A 10,246-nucleotide genomic window follows, 5' to 3' on the forward strand; every position below is an offset into this window, starting at 1 on the left:
TCCAAGGGAGTCCACAGTCCTTCCTCTCTTTGTCTGTGCCTACCAAGCAATGGCAGACAGCTGAGGTTAGATTTAAAAACACATCTGTTTTTAGTTCCGAGGGTGCTGCTGCTCCTCTAGACGATCCTGCAAGGGACTTGGTCAATCATTACTGAATATCTGGTCTTCCTTTTGTTTGCCCAGAGGCCTCGGTTAGCCTGTTCAGAGGTTACTCAGGGTTACTGCTAGCCCACCATGTTGACAGGGCAATGAAATGTGCTGGGGTGTGTGTGGAATACTGCAATCCCTACACAACACCTGGTGGTAGTGGTAGCTGTGCTTTTTCCTTGGGAAACCGTAGCCAGGAAGAAGCCCTGTTGAACCCGTTCCCTCAAGGTCTCCAAGGCCTTCAATCTCTTAATTGTGGCTTCTGCCACCCGTTGCAACATGATCCCTGTCTCAAGGCAACAGCTAACACAAGCCTCTCAAGTGCCAGGAGGAGCTCAGCCTTTGGCCTCTTACCCAATAACTCCCTGGAGGAATCTTATTTGTGTTTATTGCTTTTTTAATAAGGTCAACTGCAGGTGGTTTCCCCATGTCTGCATACAACTTCCTGGGGGTGATCATGGGCCACACTGACCCATAGCAAATCTGTGATTTGTGGCCAGAACAACAGAGTCTTTAAACAGGAGGCTTGGCAAATTCTGGTTTATTAAAAAAAAAATAATCCTGGGTTTTTATTGAGATTGTAATGTTACTATTTAGATTGTATCTCTTTTCAAAGTCTTTTGTAGCCTGGGAAATCAGAGCTTTGCAACGAGCAGTTGGCCCCAAAATTCAGGGCCAACTTGACCCTCAGGCTCTCAGAAGCAGCTGTTGGGGGGAGCACCTTGGAGCTGGTTAGCCCTGAGAGAAGGCTGCAGCCAGAAGCCGGAGAAGGCGCCCCGCCTGAGAAGCTGAAGAAGGGAGCCCCGCCTGAGAGAATTGCCGGAGCCAGAAAAACAGAACCAGCCACCAACCACCACTACAGGGGGTGCAGGTAGGTTTCCCTCTCCCTCACAATATATGTGGCCATAGTTAGGGCAATAAAATTGGTGGCTAGCACCGAAGTGTAAGCCGCTCAGAGACCCCGACCAGGGGTTCGAGCGGGATATAAAGTGGAAACAAATAATAATAATAAAATAATAATTCCTTCTGCTGTGCCTGGCAGATGGGGCTCCTCTTCTGACAGCGGTCTTGGTCTGGGCGGTTCTGCTGTTTCTGCTGGCAGTGAAGGAAGGAAGGCTGGATGCAAAAAGACTGGCTACCCTAAGGTGGTCCCATGTAGCACTGGGCCTGACAAATGCATCTTCTGGATTGACTATTCTGTGCCAAGCAGGAATCTGGTGGGAAGACTGAAGCGCAACTGTTGTAATGATCAGATCTGCGGCAGCTAGAAAGACAGGATTGTCCAGGAGACAGGCTCACTCCCCAGCACCGTCTCCCCTGTTTCAGGTTTTCCAGTCCCCGGCTTACCCAGAAGCAGGTTGGAAAGTAGCTAGAGCAGGGGTCGTTTCGTAGAAAGAGAGCTAGGGGAACTCATTAGCATAACTCATTAGCATATGCCACACCCCCTGACATCGGGGGGGCCGGCGGTGGACCTGCAAGGCCGGCGGGAGTGCGAGGAAGCCCCGCCAAGGCCCTCCCTGGCCCCAGGCAGGCAGGGGTGCGGAGAGGCAGGGAGGAAGCAACTTACCCTCCCTCTTCTCCTGCCTCCTCCTGGCTGAATGAGGGCTGGAAGCAGGGCGGCCGGAAGCAAGGGGCGGGGCTTCATCATGTGCCCCGGCCCCCTGCACCTCACCAGGGGGAACTGCGTTCCCCTGCGTTCCCCCCCGAAATGACCTCTGAGCTAGAGCATTGTAAGCCTTGTAAGCAAAAGGCTGGTGCCAAGCCAGACTGAACATGCCATGGAACATGCCTCGCTGATGGTGTTATGGTGACCCAGAAATCATTATCCTCTGTCACCGTTGCATCTGTAGAGTCTTATTTTGCAGAGTTTTGAAAGACAATTCAGGATCCTAGATCTGACCCCTTGGAAGAGGATATTTTGATAACCGATTAGAACAAATTTAGAGTCCAGTGGCACCTTTAAGACCAAGATATGAGCTTCTGTGTGCAAGGCATACTTTTTCAAATACATTGTAATGGTAGGTGAGGTTGAAACTTATAGACATGGACTTAACAGCAAATTAACATGTAACATGATGATGTTTAAGGTGTGCAAAGTCAGAACTAAATAACAAGCTAAGGTTATATGGTCAACAGCTGTAAAGCAATAAATATGTCAAAATAGCAGATAAATGTCTAAAGGTGTCTTTTCTAATTGTGGGAAGCAAATCAAGAATCTACATTCTCTCCTCCCACGTGTGAAAATCACTTAACAGCACTTTTTGAGGGGGATGGAGTGTCATGTCAGCAAAACATCCCAATATTCCTTGCATTACATTCAGTATAAGTTTGAACTTTACCTACATTCCAATGTATTTGAAAAAGTGTGCCTTGCACACAAAAGCTCATACCTTGAATAAACCTTTGTTGGTCTTAAAGGTGCTAATGGACTCTAAATTAGTTCTAATACTTCAGACCAACATGGCTGACCACCTGGAACTATCTTGATAAACCCATTGTGATGCAATGGACAGATTCTTTGCTGATAAAAACTGCTCTCAACCTGTCTAACTTAGATGCCACTTTAAATAGGGATCTGCAGCTGGACCTCCAACTTTAGCTTTTAAAAGCAGCTGTGACAGAGAGATCCAAAACCCTTTTTATTACAATTCATCCAAAGTACACTAAACAGTATGCAATATTTTACGTTCTCCAAAAGTTTTAATCATACTAGAAGTTTTAAGTGGGGAGGAGGCCATGACCAGAAACATCTCCTCACCCTTTTTTCTGTTTCTGTTTTTTAAGATCCAGACTGATGAAGAGTTCTGGAGAACTCAAAAGCTCACAAACAGTTTTTTCGTGTAATTGATCTTAATAAAAGGTATCACATGGCCCTTTATTTTTGGATTTTTCTTTGGACCAATGCAGCTATCTGAAACGTCTGTCTACTGAGCGAGATGGGGGCTGGATTTCTGGCACTGGAAAGGGGGGTGGCCCAGGCTAGCTGTTATGTACTAACAGAGACCACGCACATGGCCGGGTGCGCACGTGGTCAAGTGTACTAGCAAAGCTTCGCGACCCGAAACAATAGCCTCGTAGAATCCTAAAATGGACCAACAGGTTAGCCCAGCTCCGCAAAGGAACCTAAGGTTGTTGGTGCACTGTAAATAAACCTATCACGGGTATGGGGTATGTTTGTTGGGTGTGGTTTGGACCGACTTATAAGCAGACCCCCAGGTCCTGCTTCTTTGTCTCAGTTTTGCCTACTAATAAATTATGAACTGAAATCACTCGACTATGTGTCTTGAACCCAGTGCATTATACTGGCGATGAAGGTGGGATCCTGATGAGTGAGCCTGACTCTTCCTCCAGCCGAGCACCGATCCATTGGACACCGCACCCCGCACCGCTCACGAACAACCCCGCACTGCGCTCCGCTCCCCAGGACATCGCTCCCCACTCCGCTCGAGAGTCATGGCTGCTGCTCAGGGACAGATCTCCATCTTCGACCCAGCTCACCCCGAACTTTGGGAGGCCTGGGTCGAGCAACTCACCTACTTCTTCAAGGTCCAGGGGACCACCGAAGCCGACATGAAAAAATCGTGGCTTCTCAGCATGTGCGGCATCTCCACGATCCACCTGGCCCAGAGCCTCATCATCCTGAAGAAACTGGACGCTGCCATGTTCGAGGAACTGGTAAAGGCCCTCATGGACCATTTTGTGCCGAAGCCATCCAAGATGTGTCCTCTTCCAGGTCCTGGACTGGGTGGGGAGGGGGTGGCCCACCAGCCAGGTGGGCCTGGAGTTTGCCGCCTTTTTGTCTCGACGGGATGAGCTGTTGACCCATAAAGGGTGCCTGCTATGGGGAAGCCGGGGGGTGGTGCCAACTCCGCTGTACAAGCAGGTGCTCACAGCTTTGCATGATGTGCACCCGGGGATTGTAAGGATGAAGGCTCTGGCCAGGAGCTATGTGTGGTGGCCGGGGTTGGACGCAGAAATTGAAGACCGGGTGAAGCGCTGCCAGACATGCCAGGAGTCGCGGACTGAACCCCCCGGGGCCCCCATGTGGCCATGGGAGTCATCATACAAGCCGTGGGCTAGACTCCATCTAGACTTTGCAGGAGCCTTTCAGGGACAAATCTTTTTCATATTGGTGGGCGCCTACACCAAATGACTGGAAGTGGTCCCGGTCCCATCCACCTCGTCTTGATCCACCATACAGGCAATGTGACGGATTTTCAGCATGCACGGCATCCCGGACTCCTTAGTAACGGACAACGGGACCGCCTTCACCTGGAGTTCGTGCAATACTATGGGATCAGGCACATCCACTCCGCACCGTTCCACCCCGCGACCAACGGCCAGGCCGAGTGCATGGTCCACACAACAAAGGATGCACTGCGCCATATGAATCAAGGCGACTGGGACCAATGTTCCCGCTAAGCTGTGCAGTCTTGTGAGCAAAAAATCTACTTTGTGAGCTACTGGCATTAAAGTTGTGAGTGAGCGATTTGCTGCTGCATAAATTAGTTTGCTCTGGAGCCATCCTTCCTGAGCTAAGGCAAAAATGTGTGAGCTAGAGGCTAAGAAACTGTGAGCTAGCTCACACTAACTCAGCTTAGAGGGAACACTGACTGGGACTACAAGCTGGCCATCTTCCACTTTAACCAAAGAATCACGCCACACTCCACCACCGTACGCAGCCCAGAGGAGCTACTAATGGGACGGTGATCCATGATGCAGTTAGACCGGCTGCACCTTGATCGGGCACCGGAACACAGCATAACCCCAGAGAACCAAGAGGCGCCACGAGGATTCTTTCCAGGGGATCCTGTGTACGCCAAGAACTATGCCCAGGGCCCAGCATGGAATCCGGCCAAGGTAATCAGAGTGATGGGCCCTCTGTCATACGAGGTCTCTGGGGACGGCGGCCAACTGCTAAAGAGACATGTGGACCATGGACAGACCAAAGGACAGCGAAGACGAACGCCCGAGCCCAGCAGAAAGTGAGCCGGAGGATCAGGATACGTCTGCACACGCTCCTCTGAGGCCAAGCGCTCTGCCAGAAGCGGCCGCCAGCGACAACGCCGATCGGCCCCATGGTCAGGAATCCAGCAACCCTCTTGCCCCAACGGAGCGATTGGAAGCTTTGCCGGAATAGCTGAGGGCCGGGCCAGGAGGGACGTCCCCGGCCCCCGAAGTACACCGGTCCACCAGGGAACAGCAGAGGCCCACCTACCTCAAAGACTTTGTCTGTTAGGGGGAACCAAACTTTGGGGGGAGGGGTGTTATGTACTAACAAAGGACCATGCATGCGGTCGGGGGCGCACTAGCAAAGCTTCGTGTCCTGAAACAATAGACTCGTAGGATCCTAAAACGGACCAATAGGTTGGCCCAGATCTGCAAAGGAACCTAAGGTTATTGGTGCACTGTAAATAAACCTATCACGGGTGTGGGGTGTGGTTTGGACCAACATATAAGCAGACCCCCAGGTCCTGCTTCCTTGTCTCAGTTTTGCCTACTAATAAATTATGAACTGAAATCACTTGACTATGCGTTTTGAACCCAGTACATTATACTAGCACAATCTCATCTGATCTCCAAAGCTAATCATTGTTGGCCCTAGTCAGTCTTTGGATGGAAGACCACCAAAAAGTGCCAGAGTTGCTGTGCAGAGGCAGGCAATGGCAAACCACCTCTGAACACCGCTTGCCTTGAAAACCCTGGAAGGATGCCATAACTCAGCTGTGACTTGATGGCCAAAAAATGCAGTGTGTGCGTGTGTGTGGGATAGAGCTGCCAAATCCCCCTGGGGGGCGAAAAATCCCCCGCCCCAGAGGCCCGTTCCCAGACGCCGGGGAATCGGGCCCCGGGGGGAACCCCGCCCCGGCATGCGCGTCACAGGGCAGTGACGTCATGACGCCGGGCACGCTCGGGGCGAGGCCACAGCCATACAAGGGAAAACTCTATGGTTTTCCCTTGTATGGTCATGGCCCCGCCCCCAGCGTGCCCGGCATCATGACGTAATTGCCCTGTGATGCGAATGCGGCGCGCACACGCACACACCAGGATCCCCCAGGAGTCCCCCGCTGGTGAGGTAAGTCACAGTTGGCAACTCTAGTGTGGGGGGAGATAGCATCCATCTTTGTTCCTTACTCTTTGTTCCTTATTGAGCTGCAGCTCAAATATAACTCTCCCCATAGCTGCTTTTTAAGGCTCAACTATTCATTGGGGGATTGAACCCTGTATTTGGCTCTGAAATACACATACCTACTTGGGCTTGGCAAGAGGGTGACAAACGTTTCTATCGGTTCTGAGGAAATCACTAATTCTCCATTCATTTCTCAGAAGCTCCACCTGGCCAGCTGCAGCCCTGGACAAGGAATCTCACAAGATCCGAACTGTGTGGGGGAACCATGAGAGCCCCCTGGGACCAGGGGTGGTGGAGGGAAGTATGGAGATGAGGCAGGATGACACTGGAGTGGGACAGAAGGGGCACGGCCGCGGGAACAAGAGTTGGTGGGAATGTGACAAGGCTGGAGAGCAGACTCCAGGCCTCAAGGGCCTCGTGAGGTGGAGGGCGGTGCTTGTACTGCCACAGAGGCCCTGTGCAAGAAAGCCTTTGCATAGGGCTGACTGGAATGCAACGAGTGTAATCAGAAGCAGATGTTTGGCCATTTTCTCTGCCCTGGGAGGTAGCGGTCTTAGACTCAGGAGTTCCGCCTGTGCTGAGAGTCACAGCTGCATATAGGACAGGAAACTATAGCCCCCTTTTTCTGTGTCTTCAGGGCCTTTAAGGTCACCCATGAAACATACGTCACCCACCCACTCGCCAGCCACCACTCAAGGCGAGCTCTGTCATTCATGTCTGACTAACCTTAATGTTTTGTTAGCTGAAAAACTTCAATAAAATTTCTGTTAAAAAAAAATTCATGTCTGACTAACCAGCATTTGGACTTTCAGAGGGCTAAGTGAAAGGTGATGATCTAAAACAAAAGGCGCCTTATTGACATACAGACCCCTTGCAGTGCAAAGAATTCCCAGTCTGTCTTGAGATGCTGACCCCTGTAGCACACTGCCTCAGGAATTCCTTTCTCGGCTGGGTCTCAGCAAAACGGCCCCATTGGTAGGGAAGAAATTAAAAACAAACAAAGAGAGATCTACAAGAGATCCAGGGTAACTGATACGATTAAGGCCGACTTTTCAACTAGGAATCCCAGAAACTTCCACAGTTTGATGGCAGCAGCTTCTGTGCTCAGGAAGTTAGTTCTGTGGACATCTCGACCACAGGATTTCCTCCTGATACTGGGGTTTCATTAAGAACATAAGAGAAGCCAGTGTTTGATCAGGCCAATGGCCCATCCAGTCCAGCACTCTGTCACACAGTGGCCAAAGATACCAGGCGCCATCAGGAGGTCCAGCAGTGGAGCCAGGACACTAGAAGCTCTCCCACTGTTGCCCCCCCCCCCAAGCAAATACAGTGCATCACTTGCCCCAGAGTCCCTATCTATACCTTGTGGCTAATAGCCACCGATGGACCTCTGCACCATATGTTTATCTAATTCCCTCTTGAAGCCGTCCATGCTTGTAGCCACCGCCACCTCCTGTGGCAGTGAATTCCAAGTGTTAATCACTCTTTGGGTGAAGAAGTACTTCCTTTTATGTGTTCTAACCCGACCGCTCTGCAGTTTCATTGAGTGCCCACGAGTTCTTGTATTGTGAGAAAGGGAGAAAAGTACTTCTTTCTCGACCTGCTCTATCCCATGCATAATCTTATAAACCTCGATCATGTCACCCCTCAGCCGTTGTTTCTCCAAACGAAAGAGCCCCAAGTGCTTTAACCTTTCTTCATAGGGAAATTGTTCCAACCCTTTTATCATTCGAGTTGCCCTTTTCTGCACTTTTTCCAGTGCTATAATATCCTTTTTGAGGTGTGGTGACCAGAACTGTACACAGTACACAGAACTGTACAGAGTTCTCTACCCTGTTCTCCTCAGCAAGTTCCTGGTTGCTCTTACTCCTTGTGGCATCCAGGCTGCCAAATAAGATCAAACCAACTGTTTCTTCGCTCAAATCAATCTCTGTACCAGTGATCAAGAACTGAGCGATCTGACCCTCGGTCAAGAGAGAGCCTTGCTTAGCATTCAACCCCTGGGAGCATCAGCAAATCAGCATTTCCAGATGTGGTGCGCTTGGAGATTTGGCTTCTTTCTGTGTAATTCTGGCAGGGGATAGATCTATGGTGCTGCATCATCTGGAATACTGTGCGCAGTTCCCATCACTGTATCTCAAGAAGGATACTGCAGATCTGAAAAAAGTACAGAAGAGGGCAACCAAAATGACTAATGAATTGGAGCACCCTTCCAATGACGGAAGACTGAAGAGTCTGGGATTTTTCAGTTTAGAAAAAAGAGATGACTTAGTGGGGACATGGGAGAGGTTTATAAAATTATGCACAGGGCAAAGAAAGTACACAGAGAGAACCTCTCTCTCCCAACATGCTAGAACTCAGGGGCACATCATGAAGTTGATGGGCAGTAGATGCAGGACAGATAAAAGGAAATACTTCTTTACTCAGTGAGTGATTAAAATGTGGGATTTACTGCCAGAGGATGTGGTAATGGCCACAGGCATAGACATCTTTAAAAGGGGATTAGACAGATTTGTGAAGGATAGATCTATCAGTGGCTAATAGCCATGGTGACCAAAGGAAACTTCCACATTCAGAGGCAGTCAGCTTCTGAATCCCAGTGCCAGGAGGCAGCATCAGGGGAAGGCCTCAGCCTCTATGCCCTCTTGTTGGACCTCCAGGGGAATTGGTTAGTCAGTGCATGAGACAGGATGCTGGACTAGATGGACTACTGATCTAATCCAGCAGGGCTCTTATGTTATAAGATTTGTATTAATCACAGACAGCTGTGCATTGGCGTTGTACTGGAAATTCACCTCTTTGTTTTAAGATCTGTAGACTGCACAGCAGCAGTTGCAGGATGGCAGGGGTCAAGATTCTGCAGATGCCAAGGTGTGATGAACAGCTCTCTGAATTCTGCCCTAAACTCTCTAGAAACAGATACCAGGGGACATTCCTTTGCCTCTGCCAGAATCACCCAAACACTTTGGCTCGCTTGAGTGTCTTGCGTAGGCTTTTGACCCTGCAACCCACTGCAAAACTGTGAAGCTAAAAAAAGAAGTCACCCTTGGTCAGACACAACACACGCTGAGATCGTGGGGCCTTTTGCGGTGAGCCAGGCAGGCCTGCTGGTGCCCCCCCCCCCCCGGCAGTGCTGCTGGCCCAGCTCATCCCTTGCTCAATCTTTACCCGCTCTCATTCTCTCCTGCTTCTCTCATGGTACTAATTGTGCTGGCCTTCTGCTCATCACCCCCTCAGCTGCTGCTGCCATTTTGCTGCTAGGAGCAGCTACACTGGACAGGCTGACAGTTGCACAGTCTGAGCATTGTGTTTCAGCATCATCTGCTGCATTGCAAGAAGTCCTGGGCCAAGTGGCTTCAGTGCATTTGTCACTTCTCTCCCATCACAGATGTAAGCTCTTGTATTCCTTGTGCTGTTGGGCTGGCTGCTTCTGATCCCTTCTGCTTTCTTTTTTTTTTGGTAAACAAATTTTTATTTTCTTAGGAATTCAACATTTAAAATTAAACCATTTCATCCTTTCCATTGTCTACCCCATTCCCATTTCCTCCCCTCCCTCCGGTGGCTTCCCGCAATGCTTCCCCCCCCCCTCCACATTACTTTACATCATGAATTATATCATTTTCTTATCATTACAATCTCAAGATAACATCATTTGACTTAATATTGATCTAAACATATTAAGTTTTGTTTCACATCCCAGTTCTTTTCCAAATACATTTTAAAGTCACTCCATTCTTGAAAAAACACGTCGTCTTCTTTGTTATTCAACTTTTTCGTGATTTTATCCATTTCTGCCATGAACAGAACTTTTTGTATCCAGTCTTCGATTTCTGGCACTTTCTCTGTTTTCCAAAATTGTGCATAAATCTATTGACTTCTTCCATTTTCAGTCCCAAAAGCAGAATTTCTGGTGCCTTTTTGAAAGAGCATTTCAATATTTTTTGCATTTCTTTGTGGACTTTTGTCCAA

This window comes from Gekko japonicus, unplaced genomic scaffold (assembly GCF_001447785.1).
Source record: "Gekko japonicus isolate JY-2015 unplaced genomic scaffold, Gekko_japonicus_V1.1 scaffold19, whole genome shotgun sequence".
Taxonomy (NCBI): domain Eukaryota; kingdom Metazoa; phylum Chordata; class Lepidosauria; order Squamata; family Gekkonidae; genus Gekko; species Gekko japonicus.